Here is a 22971-nt window from a genome sequence, read left to right on the forward strand (position 1 = left end):
GTTCAAAGATCTGTTGGAAATGCTTATAAAGGGATAAATAAATTGAGGGCATGCCTTTTCGGTACCAAACTTGCATGGCTGTCTGGCTTGTGGAAGGTGCTGCAAATGCAAGTCAGGATGGCAGAGTGGTCTAAGGCGCTGCGTTCAGGTCGCAGTCTCTTCTGGAGGTGTGGGTTCAAATCCCACTTCTGACAAACCTGTGTTTAATCTTCTTTTTTCTTGAGGGAGAAAATCAGATCATTTCCCTCACATGGGCTTATATGGTTGTCTTTTTGGAAAAGTGCAGTGAGTTTTTTTCTTGCTATAGCCACTCATGGCCTAAGATGTGTGTTTTGTTTGTTCACGCTATCTTTCTCACTATGTAGATAGACAAGCAACATGTGGTCAGGATGGCCGAGTGGTCTAAGGCACTGCGTTAAGGCCGCAGTCTCTCCTGGAGGCGTGGGTTCGAATCCCACTTCTGACAAAACTTTAAGTCCATTTTGTCTCTGCGTTCCTTCAGAATCTCAGCTAAAAATTGGCAGTGCATATAATATCTGAATAAGTACCAAACTTCAGTTTCAACTGCAAATGAATTTGCCCAATTCTGTCTTCAAGCTCGTATAATATTCTTCTAGCACTAGTGGTGTTTTATGTGTTTTTTCGGGGGTGCCTAAAAAATCCCTTTTATTGAAGAAATGGCTTACATTCAGTCTTGTGATATTTTTGGTTTCCAATAAGTAGATTTTTAATTTTATGTAACCTCATTTTCTAATGATCCATTCAAGAGATGTTTCCACTATGAAATGAAGAGCAAGGGGAAAGAGCACAAATGATAGAGCCAGTGAGTGAGATGGGGTGTTGAGGAAGGAGAGAATGAAACAAAGACAGAGTGAGTGAACGGCAGGTAGGCATAGAAGAGGAGACTAGAAGGGAAGGTGACTTGCTTTTCCCTGCTCTTGACCTCCCACCCATCTCAAACCAATCACAAACATACCTTCTATGCAACGTTGGTATGCAGAACTTCACTCCTCAGCCAGTGAGGGTGAGTCCCAAGCCAGGGGCTAGAGAGCAAAAGAATGGATGTGCTCAGACGTTCCTTGCTAGGGACAGTTGATCTGAAACAAGGCCTGCTCTCTTGTTTCCAACAAGGATCTAGAAATTCTGCATGAATCTGCAAGGCACATTGACAGCATAAATTTGCATAAACTGCCCCATCTTCTGCCTTCCTACTTCCTGAGCAGTAGTTGTTTGTGTATAAAGAGAGAGGTCGCAGGCAAGATAATTTTGTGAGTAGGATACAGAACCCTAAATAGCTGGTGAGAGGTATAAGTTATTCTAAAAGCATAAAAACAGTACAACTGTGAAATGAAATGCTTTCATATGTGATCTTCTGTGTTTATTGTCCTGTGCAAAAAGTTGCACCTTGTGTTTGAAGGTTGAAATTATTTCAAGCTTGCATGGACGCAGAAATTTCTGAGTGACTTTTATACATTTCTTAGGACTCTTCACTGTCAGGATGGCCGAGTGGTCTAAGGCGCTGTGTCTAGGCTGCAGTCTCCTCTGGAGGCGTGGGTTCGAATCCCACTTCTGAAATGACTTTTGGAGATATAATCTTCTTCATCAGGATAACATCTGATGGAAGTTGCATCTGTTCGTCTTCACCTGGGACGTTATTCCGTCCTCGTCTAGTCAAGAGAGCTTGGGTTTCTCATATATTTCTGTTGTACAAAGTCTTGCTGATAAAGTGCAATCATTACCAAATGAGCTTAGGACCCATGTAAGAGCTCATCTAGAAGAGTCATGCTCTTGTATTCCCTGGCCAGACAGGCCATGCAAATTTGGAAGAATGCCAAGCACCTGGTAGACAGCTGTACTCCAGCACACTTACAGCAATGTCCTCAGGGCTGTGATCAGGGGCTGCTTAGATTTGCGTATACCACCCTATGTTGTGACATTGAGCTCCCTTGTTGAATTTGCTTTAGTCAGCGAAGATGTGGCTGTTGACTCAATTTCAAAGCAGCTTTGGGCCGTTCAAGTGGCTGGTGAATAGCACTTTCTCTTTGTACGCTTTAAAGGTCTAAAGAGTTCTTCATAGGTACTGCTCTGTATGGATTGTTCAAAGATCTGTTGGAAATGCTTATAATGGGATAAATAAATTGAGGGCATGCCTTTTCGGTACCAAACTTGCATGGCTGTCTGGCTTGTGGAAGGTGCTGCAAATGCAAGTCAGGATGGCCAAGTGGTCTAAGGCGCTGCGTTAAGGTTGCAGTCTCTTCTGGAGGTGTGGGTTCAAATCCCACTTCTGACAAACCTGTGTTTAATCTTTTTTCTTGAGGGAGAAAATCAAATCATTTCCCTCACATGGGCTTATATGGTTGTCTTTTTGGAAAAGTGCAGTGAGTTTTTTTCTTGCTATAGCCACTTATGGCCTAAGATGTGTGTTTTTTTTGTTCACGCTATCTTTCTCACTATGTAGATGGACAAGCAACATGTGGTCAGGATGGCCGAGTGGTCTAAGGCGCTGTGTTAAGGCTGCAGTCTCTCCTGGAGGCGTGGGTTCGAATCCCACTTCTGACAAAACTTTAAGTCCATTTTGTCTCTGCGTTCCTTCAGAATCTCAGCTAAAAATTGGCAGTGCATATAATATCTGAATAAGTACCAAACTTCAGTTTCAACTGCAAATGAATTTGCCCAATTCTGTCTTCAAGCTCGTATAATATTCTTCTAGCACTAGTGGTGTTTTATGTGTTTTTTGGGGGGTGCCTAAAAAATCCCTTTTATTGAAGAAATGGCTTACATTCAGTCTTGTGATATTTTTGGTTTCCAATAAGTAGATTTTTAATTTTATGTAACCTCATTTTCTAATGATCCATTCAAGAGATGTTTCCACTATGAAATGAAGAGCAAGGGGAAAGAGCACAAATGATAGAGCCAGTGAGTGAGATGGGGTGTTGAGGAAGGAGAGAATGAAACAAAGACAGAGTGAGTGAACGGCAGGTAGGCATAGAAGAGGAGACTAGAAGGGAAGGTGACTTGCTTTTCCCTGCTCTTGACCTCCCACCCATCTCAAACCAATCACAAACATACCTTCTATGCAACGTTGGTATGCAGAACTTCACTCCTCAGCCAGTGGGGGTGAGACCCAAGCCAGGGGCTAGAGAGCAAAAGAATGGATGTGCTCAGACGTTCCTTGCTAGGGACAGTTGATCTGAAACAAGGCGTGCTCTCTTGTTTCCAGCAAGGATCTAGAAATTCTGCATGAATGTGCAAGGCACATTGACAGCATAAATTTGCATAAACTGCCCCACCTTCTGCCTTCCTACTTCCTGAGCAGTAGTTGTTTGTGTATAGAGAGAAAGGTCGCAGGCAAGATAATTTTGTGAGTAGGATACAGAACCCTAAATAGCTGGTGAGAGGTATAAGTTATTCTAAAAGCATAAAAACAGTACACCTGTGAAATGAAATGCTTTCATATGTGATCTTCTGTGTTTATTGTCCTGTGCAAAAAGTTGCACCTTGTGTTTGAAGGTTGAAATTATTTCAAGCTTGCATGGACGCAGACATTTCTGAGTGACTTTTATACATTTCTTAGGACTCTTCACTGTCAGGATGGCCGAGTGGTCTAAGGCGCTGTGTTTAGGCCGCAGTCTCCTATGGAGGCGTGGGTTCAAATCCCACTTCTGAAATGACTTTTGGAGATCTAATCTTCTTCATCAAGATAACATCTGATGGAAGTTGCTTCTGTTCGTCTTCACCTGGGACGTTATTCTGTCCTCGTCTAGTCAAAAGAGCTTGGGTTTCTCATATATTTCTGTTGTACAAAGTCTTGCTGATAAAGTGCAATCCTTACCAAATGAGCTTAGGACCCATGTAAGAGCTCATCTAGAAGAGTCATTCTCTTGTATTCCCTGGCCAGACAGGCCATACAAATTTGGAAGAATGCCAAGCACCTGGTAGACAGCTGTACTCCAGCACACTTACAGCAATTTCCTCAGGGCAGTGATCAGGGGCTGCTTAGATTTGCGAATTCCACCCTATGTTGTGACATTGAGATCCCTTGTTGAATTTGCTTTAGTCAGCCAAGATGTGGCTATTGACTCAATTTCAAAGCAGCTTTGGGCCGTTCAAGTGGCTGGTGAATAGCACTTTCTCTTTGTACTCATTAAAGGTCTAAAGAGTTCTTCATAGGTACTGCTCTGTATGGATTGTTCAAAGATCTGTTGGAAATGCTTATAATGGGATAAATAAATTGAGGGCATGCCTTTTCGGTACCCCACTTGCATGGCTGTCTGGCTTGTGGAAGGTGCTGCAAATGCAAGTCAGGATGGCCGAGTGGTCTAAGGCGCTGCGTTCAGGTTGCAGTCTCTTCTGGAGGCGTGGGTTCAAATCCCACTTCTGACAATCTTCTTTTTTCTTGAGGGAGAAAATCAGATCATTTCCCTCACATGGGCTTATATGGTTGTCTTTTTGGAAAAGTGCAGTGAGTTTTTTTCTTGCTATAGCCACTTATGGCCTAAGATGTGTGTTTTTTTTGTTCACACTATCTTTCTCACTATGTAGATGGACAAGCAACATGTGGTCAGGATGGCCGAGTGGTCTAAGGCGCTGCGTTAAGGCCGCAGTCACTCCTGGAGGCGTGGGTTCGAATCCCACTTCTGATAAAACTTTAAGTCCATTTTGTCACTGCGTTCCTTCAGAATCTCAGCTAAAAATTGGCAGTGCATATAATATCTGAATAAGTACCAAACTTCAGTTTCAACTGCAAATGAATTTGCCCAATTCTGTCTTCAAGCTCGTATAATATTCTTCTAGCACTAGTGGTGTTTTATGTGTTTTTTGGGGGGTGCCTAAAAAATCCCTTTTATTGAAGAAATGGCTTACATTCAGTCTTGTGATATTTTTGGTTTCCAATAAGTAGATTTTTAATTTTATGTAACCTCATTTTCTAATGATCCATTCAAGAGATGTTTCCACTATGAAATGAAGAGCAAGGGGAAAGAGCACAAATGATAGAGCCAGTGAGTGAGATGGGGTGTTGAGGAAGGAGAGAATGAAACAAAGACAGAGTGAGTGAACGGCAGGTAGGCATAGAAGAGGAGACTAGAAGTGAAGGTGACTTGCTGTTCCCTGCTCTTGACCTCCCACCCATCTCAAACCAATCACAAACATACCTTCTATGCAACGTTGGTATGCAGAACTTCACTCCTCAGCCAGTGAGGGTGAGTCCCAAGCCAGGGGCTAGAGAGCAAAAGAATGGATGTGCTCAGACGTTCCTTGCTAGGGACAGTTGATCTGAAACAAGGCCTGCTCTCTTGTTTCCAGCAAGGATCTAGAAATTCTGCATGAATCTGCAAGGCACATTGACAGCATGAATTTGCATAAACTGCCCCACCTTCTGCCTTCCTACTTCCTGAGCAATAGTTGTTTGTGTATAAAGAGAGAGGTCGCAGGCAAGATAATTTTGTGAGTAGGATACAGAACCCTAAATAGCTGGTGAGAGGTATAAGTTATTCTAAAAGCATAAAAACAGTACACATGTGAAAAGAAATGCTTTCATATGTGATCTTCTGTGTTTATTGTCCTGTGCAAAAAGTTGCACCTTGTGTTTGAAGGTTGAAATTATTTCAAGCTTGCATGGACGCAGAAATTTCTGAGTGACTTTTATACATTTCTTAGGATTCTTCACTGTCAGGATGGCCGAGTGGTCTAAGGCGCTGTGTTTAGGCTGCAGTCTCCTCTGGAGGCGTGGGTTCGAATCCCACTTCTGAAATGACTTTTGGAGATATAATCTTCTTCATCAGGATAACATCTGATGGAAGTTGCATCTCTTCGTCTTCACCTGGGACGTTATTCCGTCCTCGTCTAGTCAAGAGAGCTTGGGTTTCTCATATATTTCTGTTTTACAAAGTCTTGCTGATAAAGTGCAATCCTTACCAAATGAGCTTAGGACCCATGTAAGAGCTCATCTAGAAGAGTCATGCTCTTGTATTCCCTGGCCAGACAGGCCATGCAAATTTGGAAGAATGCCAAGCACCTGGTAGACAGCTGTACTCCAGCACACTTACAGCAATGTCCTCAGGGCTGTGATCAGGGGCTGCTTAGATTTGTGTATTCCACCCTATGTTGTGACATTGAGCTCCCTTGTTGAATTTGCTTTAGTCAGGCAAGATGTGGCTGTTGACTCAATTTCAAAGCAGCTTTGCGCCGTTCAAGTGGCTGGTGAATAGCACTTTCTCTTTGTACGCTTTAAAGGTCTAAAGAGTTCTTCATAGGTACTGCTCTGTATGGATTGTTCAAAGATCTGTTGGAAATGCTTATAATGGGATAAATAAATTGAGGGCATGCCTTTTCGGTACCAAACTTGCATGGCTGTCTGGCTTGTGGAAGGTGCTGCAAATGCAAGTCAGGATGGCCGAGTGGTCTAAGGTGCTGCGTTCAGGTCGCACTCTCTCCTGGAGGCGTGGGTTCAAATCCCACTTCTGACAAACCTGTGTTTAATCTTGTTTTTTCTTGAGGGAGAAAATCAGATCATTTCCCTCACATGGGCTTATATGGTTGTCTTTTTGGAAAAGTGCAGTGAATTTTTTTCTTGCTATAGCCACTCATGGCCTAAGATGTGTGTTTTTTTTGTTCACACTATCTTTCTCACTATGTAGATGAACAAGCAACATGTGGTCAGGATAGGCCGAGTGGTCTAAGGTGCTGCGTTAAGGCCGCAGTCTCTCCTGGAGGCGTGGTTTCGAATCCCACTTCTGACAAAACTTTAAGTCCATTTTGTCTCTGCGTTCCTTCAGAATCTCAGCTAAAAATTGGCAGTGCATATAATATCTGAATAAGTACCAAACTTCAGTTTCAACTGCAAATGAATTTGCCCAATTCTGTCTTCAAGCTCGTATAATATTCTTCTAGCACTAGTGGTGTTTTATGTGTTTTTTGGGCGGTGCCTAAAAAATCCCTTTTATTGAAGAAATGGCTTACATTCAGTCTTGTGATATTTTTGGTTTCCAATAAGTAGATTTTTAATTTTATGTAACCTTATTTTCTAATGATCCATTCAAGAGATGTTTCCACTATGAAATGAAGAGCAAGGGGAAAGAGCACAAATGATAGAGCCAGTGAGTGAGATGGGGTGTTGAGGAAGGAGAGAATGAAACAAAGACAGAGTGAGTGAACGGCAGGTAGGCATAGAAGAGGAGACTAGAAGTGAAGGTAACTTGCTTTTCCCTGCTCTTGACCTCCCACCCATCTCAAACCAATCACAAACATACCTTCTATGTAACGTTGGTATGCAGAACTTCACTCCTCAGCCAGTGAGGGTGAGTCCCAAGCCAGGGGCTAGAGAGCAAAAGAATGGATGTGCTCAGACGTTCCTTGCTAGGGACAGTTGATCTGAAACAAGGCCTGCTCTCTTGTTTCCAGCAAGGATCTAGAAATTCTGCATAAATCTGCAAGGCACATTGACAGCATAAATTTCCATAAACTGCCCCACCTTCTGCCTTCCTACTTCCTGAGCAGTAGTTGTTTGTGTATAAAAAGAGAGGTCGCAGGCAAGGTAATTTTGTGAGTAGGATACAGAACCCTAAATAGCTGGTGAGAGGTATAAGTTATTCTAAAAGCATAAAAACAGTACACCTGTGAAATGAAATGCTTTCATATGTGATCTTCTGTGTTTATTGTCCCGTGCAAAAAGTTGCACCTTGTGTTTGAAGGTTGAAATTATTTCAAGCTTGCATGGTCGCAGAAATTTCTGAGTGACTTTTATACATTTCTCAGTACTCTTCACTGTCAGGATGGCCGAGTGGTCTAAGGCGCTGTGTTTAGGCCGCAGTCTCCTCTGGAGGCGTGGGTTCGAATCCCACTTCTGACATGACTTTTGGAGATATAATCTTCTTCATCTGGATAACATCTGATGGAAGTTGCATCTGTTCGTCTTCACCTGGGACGTTATTCCGTCCTCGTCTAGTCAAGAGAGCTTGGGTTTCTCATATATTTCTGTTGTACAAAGTCTTGCTGATAAAGTGCAATCATTACCAAATGAGCTTAGGACCCATGTAAGAGCTCATCTAGAAGAGTCATGCTCTTGTATTCCCTGGCCAGACAGGCCATGCAAATTTGGAAGAATGCCAAGCACCTGGTAGACAGCTGTACTCCAGCACACTTACAGCAATGTCCTCAGGGCTGTGATCAGGGGCTGCTTAGATTTGCGTATACCAACCTATGTTGTGACATTGAGCTCCCTTGTTGAATTTGCTTTAGTCAGCGAAGATGTGGCTGTTGACTCAATTTCAAAGCAGCTTTGGGCCGTTCAAGTGGCTGGTGAATAGCACTTTCTCTTTGTACGCTTTAAAGGTCTAAAGAGTTCTTCATAGGTACTGCTCTGTATGGATTGTTCAAAGATCTGTTGGAAATGCTTATAATGGGATAAATAAATTGAGGGCATGCCTTTTCGGTACCAAACTTGCATGGCTGTCTGGCTTGTGGAAGGTGCTGCAAATGCAAGTCAGGATGGCCGAGTGGTCTAAGGCGCTGCGTTAAGGTTGCAGTCTCTTCTGGAGGTGTGGGTACAAATCCCACTTCTGACAAACCTGTGTTTAATCTTCTTTTTTCTTGAGGGAGAAAATCAAATCATTTCCCTCACATGGGCTTATATGGTTGTCTTTTTGGAAAAGTGCAGTGAGTTTTTTTCTTGCTATAGCCACTTATGGCCTAAGATGTGTGTTTTTTTTGTTCACGCTATCTTTCTCACTATGTAGATGGACAAGCAACATGTGGTCAGGATGGCCGAGTGGTCTAAGGTGCTGCGTTAAGGCCGCAGTCTCTCCTGGAGGCGTGGGTTCGAATCCCACTTCTGACAAAACTTTAAGTCCATTTTGTCTCTGCGTTCCTTCAGAATCTCAGCTAAAAATTGGCAGTGCATATAATATCTGAATAAGTACCAAACTTCAGTTTCAACTGCAAATGAATTTGCCCAATTCTGTCTTCAAGCTCGTATAATATTCTTCTAGCACTAGTGGTGTTTTATGTGTTTTTTGGGGGGTGCCTAAAAAATCCCTTTTATTGAAGAAATGGCTTACATTCAGTCTTGTGATATTTTTGGTTTCCAATAAGTAGATTTTTAATTTTATGTAACCTCATTTTCTAATGATCCATTCAAGAGATGTTTCCACTATGAAATGAAGAGCAAGGGGAAAGAGCACAAATGATAGAGCGAGTGAGTGAGATGGGGTGTTGAGGAAGGAGAGAATGAAACAAAGACAGAGTGAGTGAACGGCAGGTAGGCATAGAAGAGGAGACTAGAAGTGAAAGTGACTTGCTTTTCCCTGCTCTTGAACTCCCACCCATCTCAAACCAATCACAAACATACCTTCTATGCAACGTTGGTATGCAGAACTTCACTCCTCAGCCAGTGGGGGTGAGACCCAAGCCAGGGGCTAGAGAGCAAAAGAATGGATGTGCTCAGACGTTCCTTGCTAGGGACAGTTGATCTGAAACAAGGCGTGCTCTCTTGTTTCCAGCAAGGATCTAGAAATTCTGCATGAATGTGCAAGGCACATTGACAGCATAAATTTGCATAAACTGCCCCACCTTCTGCCTTCCTACTTCCTGAGCAGTAGTTGTTTGTGTATAGAGAGAAAGGTCGCAGGCAAGATAATTTTGTGAGTAGGATACAGAACCCTAAATAGCTGGTGAGAGGTATAAGTTATTCTAAAAGCATAAAAACAGTACACCTGTGAAATGAAATGCTTTCATATGTGATCTTCTGTGTTTATTGTCCTGTGCAAAAAGTTGCACCTTGTGTTTGAAGGTTGAAATTATTTCAAGCTTGCATGGACGCAGACATTTCTGAGTGACTTTTATACATTTCTTAGGACTCTTCACTGTCAGGATGGCCGAGTGGTCTAAGGCGCTGTGTTTAGGCCGCAGTCTCCTATGGAGGCGTGGGTTCAAATCCTACTTCTGAAATGACTTTTGGAGATATAATCTTCTTCATCTGGATAACATCTGATGGAAGTTGCTTCTGTTCGTCTTCACCTGGGACGTTATTCCGTTCTCGTCTAGTCAAGAGAGCTTTGGTTTCTCATATATTTCTGTTGTACAAAGTCTTGCTGATAAAGTGCAATCCTTACCAAATGAGCTTAGGACCCATGTAAGAGCTCATCTAGAAGAGTCATGCTCTTGTATTCCCTGGCCAGACAGGCCATGCAAATTTGGAAGAATGCCAAGCACCTGGTAGACAGCTGTACTCCAGCACACTTACAGCAATGTCCTCAGGGCTGTGATCAGGGGCTGCTTAGATTTGCGTATTCCACCCTATGTTGTGACATTGAGCTCCCTTGTTGAATTTGCTTTAGTCAGGCAAGATGTGGCTGTTGACTCAATTTCAAAGCAGCTTTGGGCCGTTCAAGTGGCTGGTGAATAGCACTTTCTCTTTGTACGCTTTAAAGGTCTAAAGAGTTCTTCATAGGTACTGCTCTGTATGGATTGTTCAAAGATCTGTTGGAAATGCTTATAATGGGATAAATAAATTGAGGGCATGCCTTTTCGGTACCAAACTTGCATGGCTGTCTGGCTTGTGGAAGGTGCTGAAAATGCAAGTCAGGATGGCCGAGTGGTCTAAGGCGCTGTGTTCAGGTCGCAGTCTCTTCTGGAGGCGTGGGTTCAAATCCCACTTCTGACAAACCTGTGTTTAATCTTCTTTTTTCTTGAGGGAGAAAATCAGATCATTTCCCTCACATGGGCTTATATGGTTGTCTTTTTGGAAAAGTGCAGTGAGTTTTTTTCTTGCTATAGCCACTCATGGCCTAAGATGTGTGTTTTTTTTGTTCACACTATCTTTCTCACTATGTAGATGAACAAGCAACTTGTGGTCAAGATGGCCGAGTGGTCTAAGGCACTGCATTAAGGCCGCAGTCTCTCCTGGAGGCGTGGGTTCGAATCCCACTTCTGACAAAACTTTAAGTCCATTTTGTCTCTGCGTTCCTTCAGAATCTCAGCTAAAAATTGGCAGTGCATATAATATCTGAATAAGTACCAAACTTCAGTTTCAACTGCAAATGAATTTGCCCAATTCTGTCTTTAAGCTCGTATAATATTCTTCTAGCACTAGTGGTGTTTTATGTGTTTTTTGGGGGGTGCCTAAAAAATCCCTTTTATTGAAGAAATGGCTTACATTCAGTCTTGTGATATTTTTGGTTTCCAATAAGTAGATTTTTAATTTTATGTAACCTCATTTTCTAATGATCCATTCAAGAGATGTTTCCACTATGAAATGAAGAGCAAGGGGAAAGAGCACAAATGATAGAGCGAGTGAGTGAGATGGGGTGTTGAGGAAGGAGAGAATGAAACAAAGACAGAGTGAGTGAACGGCAGGTAGGCATAGAAGAGGAGACTAGAAGGGAAGGTGACTTGCTTTTCCCTGCTCTTGACCTCCCACCCATCTCAAACCAATCACAAACATACCTTCTATGCAACGTTGGTATGCAGAACTTCACTCCTCAGCCAGTGAGGGTGAGTCCCAAGCCAGGGGCTAGAGAGCAAAAGAATGGATGTGCTCAGACGTTCCTTGCTAGGGACAGTTGATCTGAAACAAGGCCTGCTCTCTTGTTTCCAACAAGGATCTAGAAATTCTGCATGAATCTGCAAGGCACATTGACAGCATACATTTGCATAAACTGCCCCATCTTCTGCCTTCCTACTTCCTGAGCAGTAGTTGTTTGTGTATAAAGAGAGAGGTCGCAGGCAAGATAATTTTGTGAGTAGGATAGAGAACCCTAAATAGCTGGTGAGAGGTATAAGTTATTCTAAAAGCATAAAAACAGTACACCTGTGAAATGAAATGCTTTCATATGTGATCTTCTGTGTTTATTGTCCTGTGCAAAAAGTTGCACCTTGTGTTTGAAGGTTGAAATTATGTCAAGCTTGCATGGACGCAGACATTACTGAGTGACTTTTATACATTTCTTAGGACTCTTCACTGTCAGGATGGCCGAGTGGTCTAAGGCGCTGTGTTTAGGCCGCAGTCTCCTATGGAGGCGTGGGTTCAAATCCCACTTCTGAAATGACTTTTGGAGATATAATCTTCTTCATCAGGATAACATCTGATGGAAGTTGCTTCTGTTCGTCTTCACCTGGGATGTTATTCTGTCCTCGTCTAGTCAAGAGAGCTTGGGTTTCTCATATATTTCTGTTGTACAAAGTCTTGCTGATAAAGTGCAATCCTTACCAAATGAGCTTAGGACCCATGTAAGAGCTCATCTAGAAGAGTCATGCTCTTGTATTCCCTGGCCAGACAGGCCATGCAAATTTGGAAGAATGCCAAGCACCTGGTAGACAGCTGTACTCCAGCACACTTACAGCAATGTCCTCAGGGCTGTGATCAGGGGCTGCTTAGATTTACGTATTCCACCCTATGTTGTGACATTGAGCTCCCTTGTTGAATTTGCTTTAGTCAGCCAAGATGTGGCTGTTGACTCAATTTCAAAGCAGCTTTGGGCCGTTCAAGTGGCTGGTGAACAGCACTTTCTCTTTGTACGCTTTAAAGGTCTAAAGAGTTCTTCATAGGTACTGCTCTGTATGGATTGTTCAAAGATCTGTTGGAAATGCTTATAATGGGATAAATAAATTGAGGGCATGCCTTTTCGGTACCAAACTTGCATGGCTGTCTGGCTTGTGGAAGGTGCTGCAAATGCAAGGCAGGATGGCCGAGTGGTCTAAGGCGCTGCGTTAAGGTTGCAGTCTCTTCTGGAGGTGTGGGTTCAAATCCCACTTCTGACAAACCTGTGTTTAATCTTCTTTTTTCTTGAGGGAGAAAATCAAATCATTTCCCTCACATGGGCTTATATGGTTGTCTTTTTGGAAAAGTGCAGTGAGTTTTTTTCTTGCTATAGCCACTTATGGCCTAAGATGTGTGTTTTTTTTGTTCACGCTATCTTTCTCACTATGTAGATGGACAAGCAACATGTGGTCAGGATGGCCGAGTGGTCTAAGGCGCTGCGTTAAGGCCGCAGTCTCTCCTGGAGGCGTGGGTTCGAATCCCACTTCTGACAAAACTTTAAGTCCATTTTGTCTCTGCGTTCCATCAGAATCTCAGCTAAAAATTGGCAGTGCATATAATATCTGAATAAGTACCAAACTTCAGTTTCAACTGCAAATGAATTTTCCCAATTCTGTCTTCAAGCTCGTATAATATTCTTCTAGCACTAGAGGTGTTTTATGTGTTTTTTGGGGGGTGCCTAAAAAATCCCTTTTATTGAAGAAATGGCTTACATTCAGTCTTGTGATATTTTTGGTTTCCAATAAGTAGATTTTTAATTGTATGTAACCTCATTTTCTAATGATCCATTCAAGAGATGTTTCCACTATGAAATGAAGAGCAAGGGGAAAGAGCACAAATGATAGAGCGAGTGAGTGAGATGGGGTGTTGAGGAAGGAGAGAATGAAACAAAGACAGAGTGAGTGAACGGCAGGTAGGCATAGAAGAGGAGACTAGAAGTGAAAGTGACTTGCTTTTCCCTGCTCTTGAACTCCCACCCATCTCAAACCAATCACAAACATACCTTCTATGCAACGTTGGTATGCAGAATTTCACTCCTCAGCCAGTGGGGGTGAGACCCAAGCCAGGGGCTAGAGAGCAAAAGAATGGATGTGCTCAGACGTTCCTTGCTAGAGACAGTTGATCTGAAACAAGGCGTGCTCTCTTGTTTCCAGCAAGGATCTAGAAATTCTGCATGAATGTGCAAGGCACATTGACAGCATAAATTTGCATAAACTGCCCCACCTTCTGCCTTCCTACTTCCTGAGCAGTAGTTGTTTGTGTATAGAGAGAAAGGTCGCAGGCAAGATAATTTTGTGAGTAGGATACAGAACCCTAAATAGCTGGTGAGAGGTATAAGTTATTCTAAAAGCATAAAAACAGTACACCTGTGAAATGAAATGCTTTCATATGTGATCTTCTGTGTTTATTGTCCTGTGCAAAAAGTTGCACCTTGTGTTTGAAGGTTGAAATTATGTCAAGCTTGCATGGACGCAGACATTACTGTGTGACTTTTATACATTTCTTAGGACTCTTCACTGTCAGGATGGCCGAGTGGTCTAAGGCGCTGTGTTTAGGCCGCAGTCTCCTATGGAGGCGTGGGTTCAAATCCCACTTCTGAAATGACTTTTGGAGATATAATCTTCTTCATCAGGATAACATCTGATGGAAGTTGCATCTGTTCGTCTTCACCTGGGACGTTATTCCGTCCTCGTCTAGTCAAGAGAGCTTGGGTTTCTCATATATTTCTGTTGTACAAAGTCTTGCTGATAAAGTGCAATCCTTACCAAATGAGCTTATGACCCATGTAAGAGCTCATCTAGAAGAGTCATTCTCTTGTATTCCCTGGCCAGACAGGCCATACAAATTTGGAAGAATGCCAAGCACCTGGTAGACAGCTGGACTCCAGCACACTTACAGCAATTTCCTCAGGGCAGTGATCAGGGGCTGCTTAGATTTGCGAATTCCACCCTATGTTGTGACATTGAGATCCCTTGTTGAATTTGCTTTAGTCAGCCAAGATGTGGCTATTGACTCAATTTCAAAGCAGCTTTGGGCCGTTCAAGTGGCTGGTGAATAGCACTTTCTCTTTGTACTCATTAAAGGTCTAAAGAGTTCTTCATAGGTACTGCTCTGTATGGATTGTTCAAAGATCTGTTGGAAATGCTTATAATGGGATAAATAAATTGAGGGCATGCCTTTTCGGTACCCCACTTGCATGGCTGTCTGGCTTGTGGAAGGTGCTGCAAATGCAAGTCAGGATGGCCGAGTGGTCTAAGGCGCTGCGTTCAGGTCGCAGTCTCTTCTGGAGGCGTGGGTTCAAATCCCACTTCTGACAAACCTGTGTTTAATCTTCTTTTTTCTTGAGGGAGAAAATCAGATCATTTCCCTCACATGGGCTTATATGGTTGTCTTTTTGGAAAAGTGCAGTGAATTTTTTTCTTGCTATAGCCACTCATGGCCTAAGATGTGTGTTTTTTTTGTTCACACTATCTTTCTCACTATGTAGATGAACAAGCAACTTGTGGTCAGGATGGCCGAGTGGTCTAAGGCACTGCATTAAGGCCGCAGTCTCTCCTGGAGGCGTGGGTTCGAATCCCACTTCTCACAAAACTTTAAGTCCATTTTGTCTCTGCGTTCCTTCAGAATCTCAGCTAAAAATTGGCAGTGCATATAATATCTGAATAAGTACCAAACTTCAGTTTCAACTGCAAATGAATTTGCCCAATTCCGTCTTTAAGCTCGTATAATATTCTTCTAGCACTAGTGGTGTTTTATGTGTTTTTTGGGGGGTGCCTAAAAAATCCCTTTTATTGAAGAAATGGCTTACATTCAGTCTTGTGATATTTTTGGTTTCCAATAAGTAGAGTTTTTAATTTTATGTAACCTCATTTTCTAATGATCCATTCAAGAGATGTTTCCACTATGAAATGAAGAGCAAGGGGAAAGAGCACAAATGATAGAGCGAGTGAGTGAGATGGGGTGTTGAGGAAGGAGAGAATGAAACAAAGACAGAGTGAGTGAACGGCAGGTAGGCATAGAAGAGGAGACTAGAAGTGAAGGTGACTTGCTTTTCCCTGCTCTTGACCTCCCACCCATCTCAAACCAATCACAAACATACCTTCTATGCAACGTTGGTATGCAGAACTTCACTCCTCAGCCAGTGAGGGTGAGTCCCAAGCCAGGGGCTAGAGAGCAAAAGAATGGATGTGCTCAGACGTTCCTTGCTAGGGACAGTTGATCTGAAACAAGGCCTGCTCTCTTGTTTCCAACAAGGATCTAGAAATTCTGCATGAATCTGCAAGGCACATTGACAGCATAAATTTGCATAAACTGCCCCATCTTCTGCCTTCCTACTTCCTGAGCAGTAGTTGTTTGTGTATAAAGAGAGAGGTCGCAGGCAAGATAATTTTGTGAGTAGGATACAGAACCCTAAATAGCTGGTGAGAGGTATAAGTTATTCTAAAAGCATAAAAACAGTACACCTGTGAAATGACATGCTTTCATATGTGATCTTCTGTGTTTATTGTCCTGTGCAAAAAGTTGCACCTTGTGTTTGAAGGTTGAAATTATTTCAAGCTTGCATGGACGCAGAAATTTCTGAGTCACTTTTATACATTTCTTAGGACTCTTCACTGTCAGGATGGCCGAGTGGTCTAAGGCGCTGTGTCTAGGCTGCAGTCTCCTCTGGAGGCGTGATTTCGAATCCCACTTCTGAAATGACTTTTGGAGATATAATCTTCTTCATCAGGATAACATCTGATGGAAGTTGCATCTGTTCGTCTTCACCTGGGACGTTATTCCGTCCTCGTCTAGTCAAGAGAGCTTGGGTTTCTCATATATTTCTGTTGTACAAAGTGTTGCTGATAAAGTGCAATCATTACCAAATGAGCTTAGGACCCATGTAAGAGCTCATCTAGAAGAGTCATGCTCTTGTATTCCCTGGCCAGACAAGCCATGCAAATTTGGAAGAATGCCAAGCACCTGGTAGACAGCTGTACTCCAGCACACTTACAGCAATGTCCTCAGGGCTGTGATCAGGGGCTGCTTAGATTTGCGTATTCCACCCTATGTTGTGACATTGAGCTCCCTTGTTGAATTTGCTTTAGTCAGCGAAGATGTGGCTGTTGACTCAATTTCAAAGCAGCTTTGGGCCGTTCAAGTGGCTGGTGAATAGCACTTTCTCTTTGTACGCTTTAAAGGTCTAAAGAGTTCTTCATAGGTACTGCTCTGTATGGATTGTTCAAAGATCTGTTGGAAATGCTTATAATGGGATAAATAAATTGAGGGCATGCCTTTTCGGTACCAAACTTGCATGGCTGTCTGGCTTGTGGAAGGTGCTGCAAATGCAAGGCAGGATGGCCGAGTGGTCTAAGGCGCTGCGTTAAGGTTGCAGTCTCTTCTGGAGGTGTGGGTTCAAATCCCACTTCTGACAAACCTGTGTTTAATCTTCTTTTTTCTTGAGGGAGAAAATCAAATCATTTCCCTCACATGGGCTTATATGGTTGTCTTTTTGGAAAAGTGCAGTGAGTTTTTTTCTTGCTATAGCCACTTATGGCCTAAGATGTGTGTTTTTTTTGTTCACGCTATCTTTCTCACTATGTAGATGGACAAGCAACATGTGGTCAGGATGGCCGAGTGGTCTAAGGCGCTGCGTTAAGGCCGCAGTCTCTCCTGGAGGCGTGGGTTCGAATCCCACTTCTGACAAAACTTTAAGTCCATTTTGTCTCTGCGTTCCTTCAGAATCTCAGCTAAAAATTGGCAGTGCATATAATATCTGAATAAGTACCAAACTTCAGTTTCAACTGCAAATGAATTTTCCCAATTCTGTCTTCAAGCTCGTATAATATTCTTCTAGCACTAGTGGTGTTTTATGTGTTTTTTGGGGGGTGCCTAAAAAATCCCTTTTATTGAAGAAATGGCTTACATTCAGTCTTGTGATATTTTTGGTTTCCAATAAGTAGATTTTTAATTTTATGTAACCTCATTTTCTAATGATCCATTCAAGAGATGATTCCACTATGAAATGAAGAGCAAGGGGAAAGAGCACAAATGATAGAGCGAGTGAGTGAGATGGGGTGTTGAGGAAGGAGAGAATGAAACAAAGACAGAGTGAGTGAACGGCAGGTAGGCATAGAAGAGGAGACTAGAAGTGAAAGTGACTTGCTTTTCCCTGCTCTTGAACTCCCACCCATCTCAAACCAATCACAAACATACCTTCTATGCAACGTTGGTATGCAGAACTTCACTCCTCAGCCAGTGGGGGTGAGACCCAAGCCAGGGGCTAGAGAGCAAAAGAATGGATGTGCTCAGACGTTCCTTGCTAGAGACAGTTGATCTGAAACAAGGCCTGCTCTCTTGTTTCCAGCAAGGATCTAGAAATTCTGCATGAATCTGCAAGGCACATTGACAGCATAAATTTCCATAAACTGCCCCACCTTCTGCCTTCCTACTTCCTGAGTAGTAGTTGTTTGTGTATAAAGAGAGAGGTCGCAGGCAAGGTAATTTTGTGAGTAGGATACAGAACCCTAAATAGCTGGTGAAAGGTATAAGTTATTCTAAAAGCATAAAAACAGTACACCTGTGAAATGAAATGCTTTCATATGTGATCTTCTGTGTTTATTGTCCTGTGCAAAAAGTTGCACCTTGTGTTTGAAGGTTGAAATTATTTCAAGCTTGCATGGTCGCAGAAATTTCTGAGTGACTTTTATACATTTCTTAGGACTCTTCACTGTCAGGATGGCCGAGTGGTCTAAGGCGCTGTGTTTAGGCTGCAGTCTCCTCTGGAGGCGTGGGTTCGAATCCCACTTCTGACATGACTTTTGGAGATATAATCTTCTTCATCAGGATAACATCTGATGGAAGTTGCATCTCTTCGTCTTCACCTGGGACGTTATTCCGTCCTCGTCTAGTCAAGAGAGCTTGGGTTTCTCATATATTTCTGTTTTACAAAGTCTTGCTGATAAAGTGCAATCCTTACCAAATGAGCTTAGGACCCATGTAAGAGCTCATCTAGAAGAGTCATGCTCTTGTATTCCCTGGCCAGACAGGCCATGCAAATTTGGAAGAATGCCAAGCACCTTGTAGACAGCTGTACTCCAGCACACTTACAGCAATGTCCTCAGGGCTGTGATCAGGGGCTGCTTAGATTTGCGTATTCCACCCTATGTTGTGACATTGAGCTCCCTTGTTGAATTTGTTTTAGTCAGCCAAGATGTGGCTGTTGACTCAATTTCAAAGCAGCTTTGGGCCGTTCAAGTGGCTGGTGAATAGCACTTTCTCTTTGTACGCTTTAAAGGTCTAAAGAGTTCTTCATAGGTACTGCTCTGTATGGATTGTTCAAAGATCTGTTGGAAATGCTTATAATGGGATAAATAAATTGAGGGCATGCCTTTTCGGTACCAAACTTGCATGGCTGTCTGGCTTGTGGAAGGTGCTGAAAATGCAAGTCAGGATGGCCGAGTGGTCTAAGGCGCTGCGTTCAGGTCGCAGTCTCTTCTGGAGGCGTGGGTTCAAATCCCACTTCTGACAAACCTGTGTTTAATCTTCTTTTTTCTTGAGGGAGAAAATCAGATCATTTCCCTCACATGGGCTTATATGGTTGTCTTTTTGGAAAAGTGCAGTGAGTTTTTTTCTTGCTATAGCCACTCATGGCCTAAGATGTGTGTTTTTTTTGTTCACACTATCTTTCTCACTATGTAGATGAACAAGCAACTTGTGGTCAGGATGGCCGAGTGGTCTAAGGCACTGCATTAAGGCCGCAGTCTCTCCTGGAGGCGTGGGTTCAAACCCCACTTCTGACAAAACTTTAAGTCCATTTTGTCTCTGCGTTCCTTCAGAATCTCAGCTAAAAATTGGCAGTGCATATAATATCTGAATAAGTACCAAACTTCAGTTTCAACTGCAAATGAATTTGCCCAATTCTGTCTTCAAGCTCGTATAATATTCTTCTAGCACTAGTGGTGTTTTATGTGTTTTTTGGGGGGTGCCTAAAAAATCCCTTTTATTGAAGAAATGGCTTACATTCAGTCTTGTGATATTTTTGGTTTCCAATAAGTAGATTTTTAATTTTATGTAACCTCATTTTCTAATGATCCATTCAAGAGATGTTTCCACTATGAAATGAAGAGCAAGGGGAAAGAGCACAAATGATATAGCCAGTGAGTGAGATGGGGTGTTGAGGAAGGAGAGAATGAAACAAAGACAGAGTGAGTGAACGGCAGGTAGGCATAGAAGAGGAGATTAGAAGTGAAGGTGACTTGCTTTTCTCTGCTCTTGACCTCCCACCCATCTCAAACCAATCACAAACATACCTTCTATGCAACGTTGGTATGCAGAACTTCACTCCTCAGCCAGTGAGGGTGAGTCCCAAGCCAGGGGCTAGAGAGCAAAAGAATGGATGTGCTCAGACGTTCCTTGCTAGGGACAGTTGATCTGAAACAAGGCCTGCTCTCTTGTTTCCAACAAGGATCTAGAAATTCTGCATGAATCTGCAAGGCACATTGACAGCATAAATTTGCATAAACTGCCCCATCTTCTGCCTTCCTACTTCCTGAGCAGTAGTTGTTTGTGTATAAAGAGAGAGGTCGCTGGCAAGATAATTTTGTGAGTAGGATACAGAACCCTAAATAGCTGGTGAGAGGTATAAGTTATTCTAAAAGCATAAAAACAGTACACCTGTGAAATGAAATGCTTTCATATGTGATCTTCTGTGTTTATTGTCCTGTGCAAAAAGTTGCACCTTGTGTTTGAAGGTTGAAATTATTTCAAGCTTGCATGGATGCAGAAATTTCTGAGTGACTTTTATACATTTCTTAAGACTCTTCACTGTCAGGATGGCCGAGTGGTCTAAGGCGCTGTGTCTAGGCTGCAGTCTCCTCTGGAGGCGTGGGTTCGAATCCCACTTCTGAAATGACTTTTGGAGATATAATCTTCTTCATCAGGATAACATCTGATGGAAGTTGCATCTGTTCGTCTTCACCTGGGACGTTATTCCGTCCTCGTCTAGTCAAGAGAGCTTGGGTTTCTCATATATTTCTGTTTTACAAAGTCTTGCTGATAAAGTGCAATCCTTACCAAATGAGCTTAGGACCCATGTAAGAGCTCATCTAGAAGAGTCATGCTCTTGTATTCCCTGGCCAGACAGGCCATGCAAATTTGGAAGAATGCCAAGCACCTGGTAGACAGCTGTACTCCAGCACACTTACAGCAATGTCCTCAGGGCTGTGATCAGGGGCTGCTTAGATTTGCGTATTCCACCCTATGTTGTGACATTGAGCTCCCTTGTTGAATTTGCTTTAGTCAGCCAAGATGTGGCTGTTGACTCAATTTCAAAGCAGCTTTGGGCCGTTCAAGTGGCTGGTGAATAGCACTTTCTCTTTGTACGCTTTAAAGGTCTAAAGAGTTCTTCATAGGTACTGCTCTGTATGGATTGTTCAAAGATCTGTTGGAAATGCTTATAATGGGATAAATAAATTGAGGGCATGCCTTTTCGGTACCAAACTTGCATGGCTGTCTGGCTTGTGGAAGGTGCTGCAAATGCAAGTCAAGATGGCCGAGTGGTCTAAGGCGCTGCGTTCAGGTCGCAGTCTCTTATGGAGGCGTGGGTTCAAATCCCACTTCTGACAAACCTGTGTTTAATCTTCTTTTTTCTTGAGGGAGAAAATCAGATCATTTCCCTCACATGGGCTTATATGGTTGTCTTTTTGGAAAAGTGCAGTGAGTTTTTTTCTTGCTATAGCCACTTATGGCCTAAGATGTGTGTTTTTTTTGTTCACACTATCGTTCTCACTATGTAGATGGACAAGCAACATGTGGTCAGGATGGCCGAGTGGTCTAAGGCGCTGCGTTAAGGCCGCAATCTCTCCTGGAGGCGTGGGTTCGAATCCCACTTCTGACAAAACTTTAAGTCCATTTTGTCACTGCGTTCCTTCAGAATCTCAGCTAAAAATTGGCAGTGCATATAATATCTGAATAAGTACAAAACTTCAGTTTCAACTGCAAATGAATTTGCCCAATTCTGTCTTCAAGCTCGTATAATATTCTTCTAGCACTAGTGGTGTTTTATGTGTTTTTTGGGGGGTGCCTAAAAAATCCCTTTTATTGATGAAATGGCTTACATTCAGTCTTGTGATATTTTTGGTTTCCAATAAGTAGATTTTTAATTTTATGTAACCTCATTTTCTAATGATCCATTCAAGAGATGTTTCCACTATGAAATGAAGAGCAAGGGGAAAGAGCACAAATGATAGAGCCAGTGAGTGAGATGGGGTGTTGAGGAAGAAGAGAATGAAACAAAGACAGAGTGAGTGAACGGCAGGTAGGCATAGAAGAGGAGACTAGAAGTGAAGGTGACTTGCTTTTCCCTGCTCTTGACCTCCCACCCATCTCAAACCAATCACAAACATACCTTCTATGCAACGTTGGTATGCAGAACTTCACTCCTCAGCCAGTGAGGGTGAGTCCCAAGCCAGGGGCTAGAGAGCAAAAGAATGGATGTGCTCAGACGTTCCTTGCTAGGGACAGTTGATCTGAAACAAGGCCTGCTCTCTTGTTTCCAGCAAGGAGCTAGAAATTCTGCATGAATCTGCAAGGCACATTGACAGCATAAATTTGCATAAACGCCCCACCTTCTGCCTTCCTACTTCCTGAGCAATAGTTGTTTGTGTATAAAGAGAGAGGTCGCAGGCAAGATAATTTTGTGAGTAGGATACAGAACCCTAAATAGCTGGTGAGAGGTATAAGTTATTCTAAAAGCATAAAAACAGTACACCTGTGAAATGAAATGCTTTCATATGTGATCTTCTGTGTTTATTGTCCTGTGCAAAAAGTTGCACCTTGTGTTTGAAGGTTGAAATTATTTCAAGCTTGCATGGACGCCGAAATTTCTGAGTGACTTTTATACATTTCTTAGGACTCTCCACTGTCAGGATGGCCGAGTGGTCTAAGGCGCTGTGTTTAGGCCGCAGTCTCCTCTGGAGGCGTGGGTTCGAATCCCACTTCTGACATGACTTTTGGAGATATAATCTTCTTCATCAGGATACCATCTGATGGAAGTTGCATCTGTTCGTCTTCACCTGGGACGTTATTCCGTCCTCGTCTAGTCAAGAGAGCTTGGGTTTCTCATATATTTCTGTTGTACAAAGTCTTGCTGATAAAGTGCAATCCTTACCAAATGAGCTTAGGACCCATGTAAGAGCTCATCTAGAAGAGTCATGCTCTTGTATTCCCTGGCCAGACAGGCCATGCAAATTTGGAAGAATGCCAAGCACCTGGTAGACAGCTGTACTCCAGCACACTTACAGCAATGTCCTCAGGGCTGTGATCAGGGGCTGCTTAGATTTGCGTATTCCACCCTATGTTGTGACATTGAGCTCCCTTGTTGAATTTGCTTTAGTCAGCCAAGATGTGGCTGTTGACTCAATTTCAAAGCAGCTTTGGGCCGTTCAAGTGGCTTG

General features: G+C 42.7%; 22 non-coding genes across 22 annotated transcripts; all 22 read left to right on the top strand.

Annotated features, from left to right (window-relative positions):
• The first annotated feature begins 111 nt into the window (after nt 1-111).
• TRNAL-CAG (transfer RNA leucine (anticodon CAG)) lies at nt 112-194 on the top strand. Its single transcript has one exon. It is a non-coding gene; the product is annotated as a tRNA-Leu (tRNA).
• A 189-nt stretch (nt 195-383) lies between these two features.
• TRNAL-AAG (transfer RNA leucine (anticodon AAG)) lies at nt 384-466 on the top strand. The gene has a single exon. It is a non-coding gene; the product is annotated as a tRNA-Leu (tRNA).
• A 1741-nt stretch (nt 467-2207) lies between these two features.
• On the top strand, nt 2208-2290 carry TRNAL-AAG (transfer RNA leucine (anticodon AAG)). The gene has a single exon. It is a non-coding gene; the product is annotated as a tRNA-Leu (tRNA).
• Nucleotides 2291-2476: 186 nt separating this feature from the next.
• On the top strand, nt 2477-2559 carry TRNAL-AAG (transfer RNA leucine (anticodon AAG)). The gene has a single exon. It is a non-coding gene; the product is annotated as a tRNA-Leu (tRNA).
• A 1026-nt stretch (nt 2560-3585) lies between these two features.
• TRNAL-UAG (transfer RNA leucine (anticodon UAG)) lies at nt 3586-3668 on the top strand. The gene has a single exon. It is a non-coding gene; the product is annotated as a tRNA-Leu (tRNA).
• A 632-nt stretch (nt 3669-4300) lies between these two features.
• Nucleotides 4301-4383, top strand: TRNAL-CAG (transfer RNA leucine (anticodon CAG)). The gene has a single exon. It is a non-coding gene; the product is annotated as a tRNA-Leu (tRNA).
• A 177-nt stretch (nt 4384-4560) lies between these two features.
• TRNAL-AAG (transfer RNA leucine (anticodon AAG)) lies at nt 4561-4643 on the top strand. Its single transcript has one exon. It is a non-coding gene; the product is annotated as a tRNA-Leu (tRNA).
• A 1026-nt stretch (nt 4644-5669) lies between these two features.
• Nucleotides 5670-5752, top strand: TRNAL-UAG (transfer RNA leucine (anticodon UAG)). The gene has a single exon. It is a non-coding gene; the product is annotated as a tRNA-Leu (tRNA).
• Nucleotides 5753-7766: 2014 nt separating this feature from the next.
• On the top strand, nt 7767-7849 carry TRNAL-UAG (transfer RNA leucine (anticodon UAG)). Its single transcript has one exon. It is a non-coding gene; the product is annotated as a tRNA-Leu (tRNA).
• Nucleotides 7850-8753: 904 nt separating this feature from the next.
• Nucleotides 8754-8836, top strand: TRNAL-AAG (transfer RNA leucine (anticodon AAG)). Its single transcript has one exon. It is a non-coding gene; the product is annotated as a tRNA-Leu (tRNA).
• A 1741-nt stretch (nt 8837-10577) lies between these two features.
• Nucleotides 10578-10660, top strand: TRNAL-CAG (transfer RNA leucine (anticodon CAG)). The gene has a single exon. It is a non-coding gene; the product is annotated as a tRNA-Leu (tRNA).
• A 1298-nt stretch (nt 10661-11958) lies between these two features.
• On the top strand, nt 11959-12041 carry TRNAL-UAG (transfer RNA leucine (anticodon UAG)). Its single transcript has one exon. It is a non-coding gene; the product is annotated as a tRNA-Leu (tRNA).
• A 904-nt stretch (nt 12042-12945) lies between these two features.
• TRNAL-AAG (transfer RNA leucine (anticodon AAG)) lies at nt 12946-13028 on the top strand. The gene has a single exon. It is a non-coding gene; the product is annotated as a tRNA-Leu (tRNA).
• A 1026-nt stretch (nt 13029-14054) lies between these two features.
• Nucleotides 14055-14137, top strand: TRNAL-UAG (transfer RNA leucine (anticodon UAG)). Its single transcript has one exon. It is a non-coding gene; the product is annotated as a tRNA-Leu (tRNA).
• Nucleotides 14138-14769: 632 nt separating this feature from the next.
• On the top strand, nt 14770-14852 carry TRNAL-CAG (transfer RNA leucine (anticodon CAG)). The gene has a single exon. It is a non-coding gene; the product is annotated as a tRNA-Leu (tRNA).
• Nucleotides 14853-17138: 2286 nt separating this feature from the next.
• On the top strand, nt 17139-17221 carry TRNAL-AAG (transfer RNA leucine (anticodon AAG)). Its single transcript has one exon. It is a non-coding gene; the product is annotated as a tRNA-Leu (tRNA).
• Nucleotides 17222-18247: 1026 nt separating this feature from the next.
• On the top strand, nt 18248-18330 carry TRNAL-UAG (transfer RNA leucine (anticodon UAG)). The gene has a single exon. It is a non-coding gene; the product is annotated as a tRNA-Leu (tRNA).
• Nucleotides 18331-18962: 632 nt separating this feature from the next.
• TRNAL-CAG (transfer RNA leucine (anticodon CAG)) lies at nt 18963-19045 on the top strand. Its single transcript has one exon. It is a non-coding gene; the product is annotated as a tRNA-Leu (tRNA).
• A 189-nt stretch (nt 19046-19234) lies between these two features.
• TRNAL-AAG (transfer RNA leucine (anticodon AAG)) lies at nt 19235-19317 on the top strand. The gene has a single exon. It is a non-coding gene; the product is annotated as a tRNA-Leu (tRNA).
• Nucleotides 19318-21058: 1741 nt separating this feature from the next.
• TRNAL-CAG (transfer RNA leucine (anticodon CAG)) lies at nt 21059-21141 on the top strand. The gene has a single exon. It is a non-coding gene; the product is annotated as a tRNA-Leu (tRNA).
• Nucleotides 21142-21330: 189 nt separating this feature from the next.
• On the top strand, nt 21331-21413 carry TRNAL-AAG (transfer RNA leucine (anticodon AAG)). The gene has a single exon. It is a non-coding gene; the product is annotated as a tRNA-Leu (tRNA).
• A 1025-nt stretch (nt 21414-22438) lies between these two features.
• Nucleotides 22439-22521, top strand: TRNAL-UAG (transfer RNA leucine (anticodon UAG)). Its single transcript has one exon. It is a non-coding gene; the product is annotated as a tRNA-Leu (tRNA).
• The last annotated feature ends 450 nt before the right edge of the window (nt 22522-22971 follow it).

Source organism: Lissotriton helveticus, chromosome 8 (genome assembly GCF_964261635.1).
Source record: "Lissotriton helveticus chromosome 8, aLisHel1.1, whole genome shotgun sequence".
In the NCBI taxonomy this organism is placed as follows: Eukaryota; Metazoa; Chordata; class Amphibia; order Caudata; family Salamandridae; genus Lissotriton; species Lissotriton helveticus.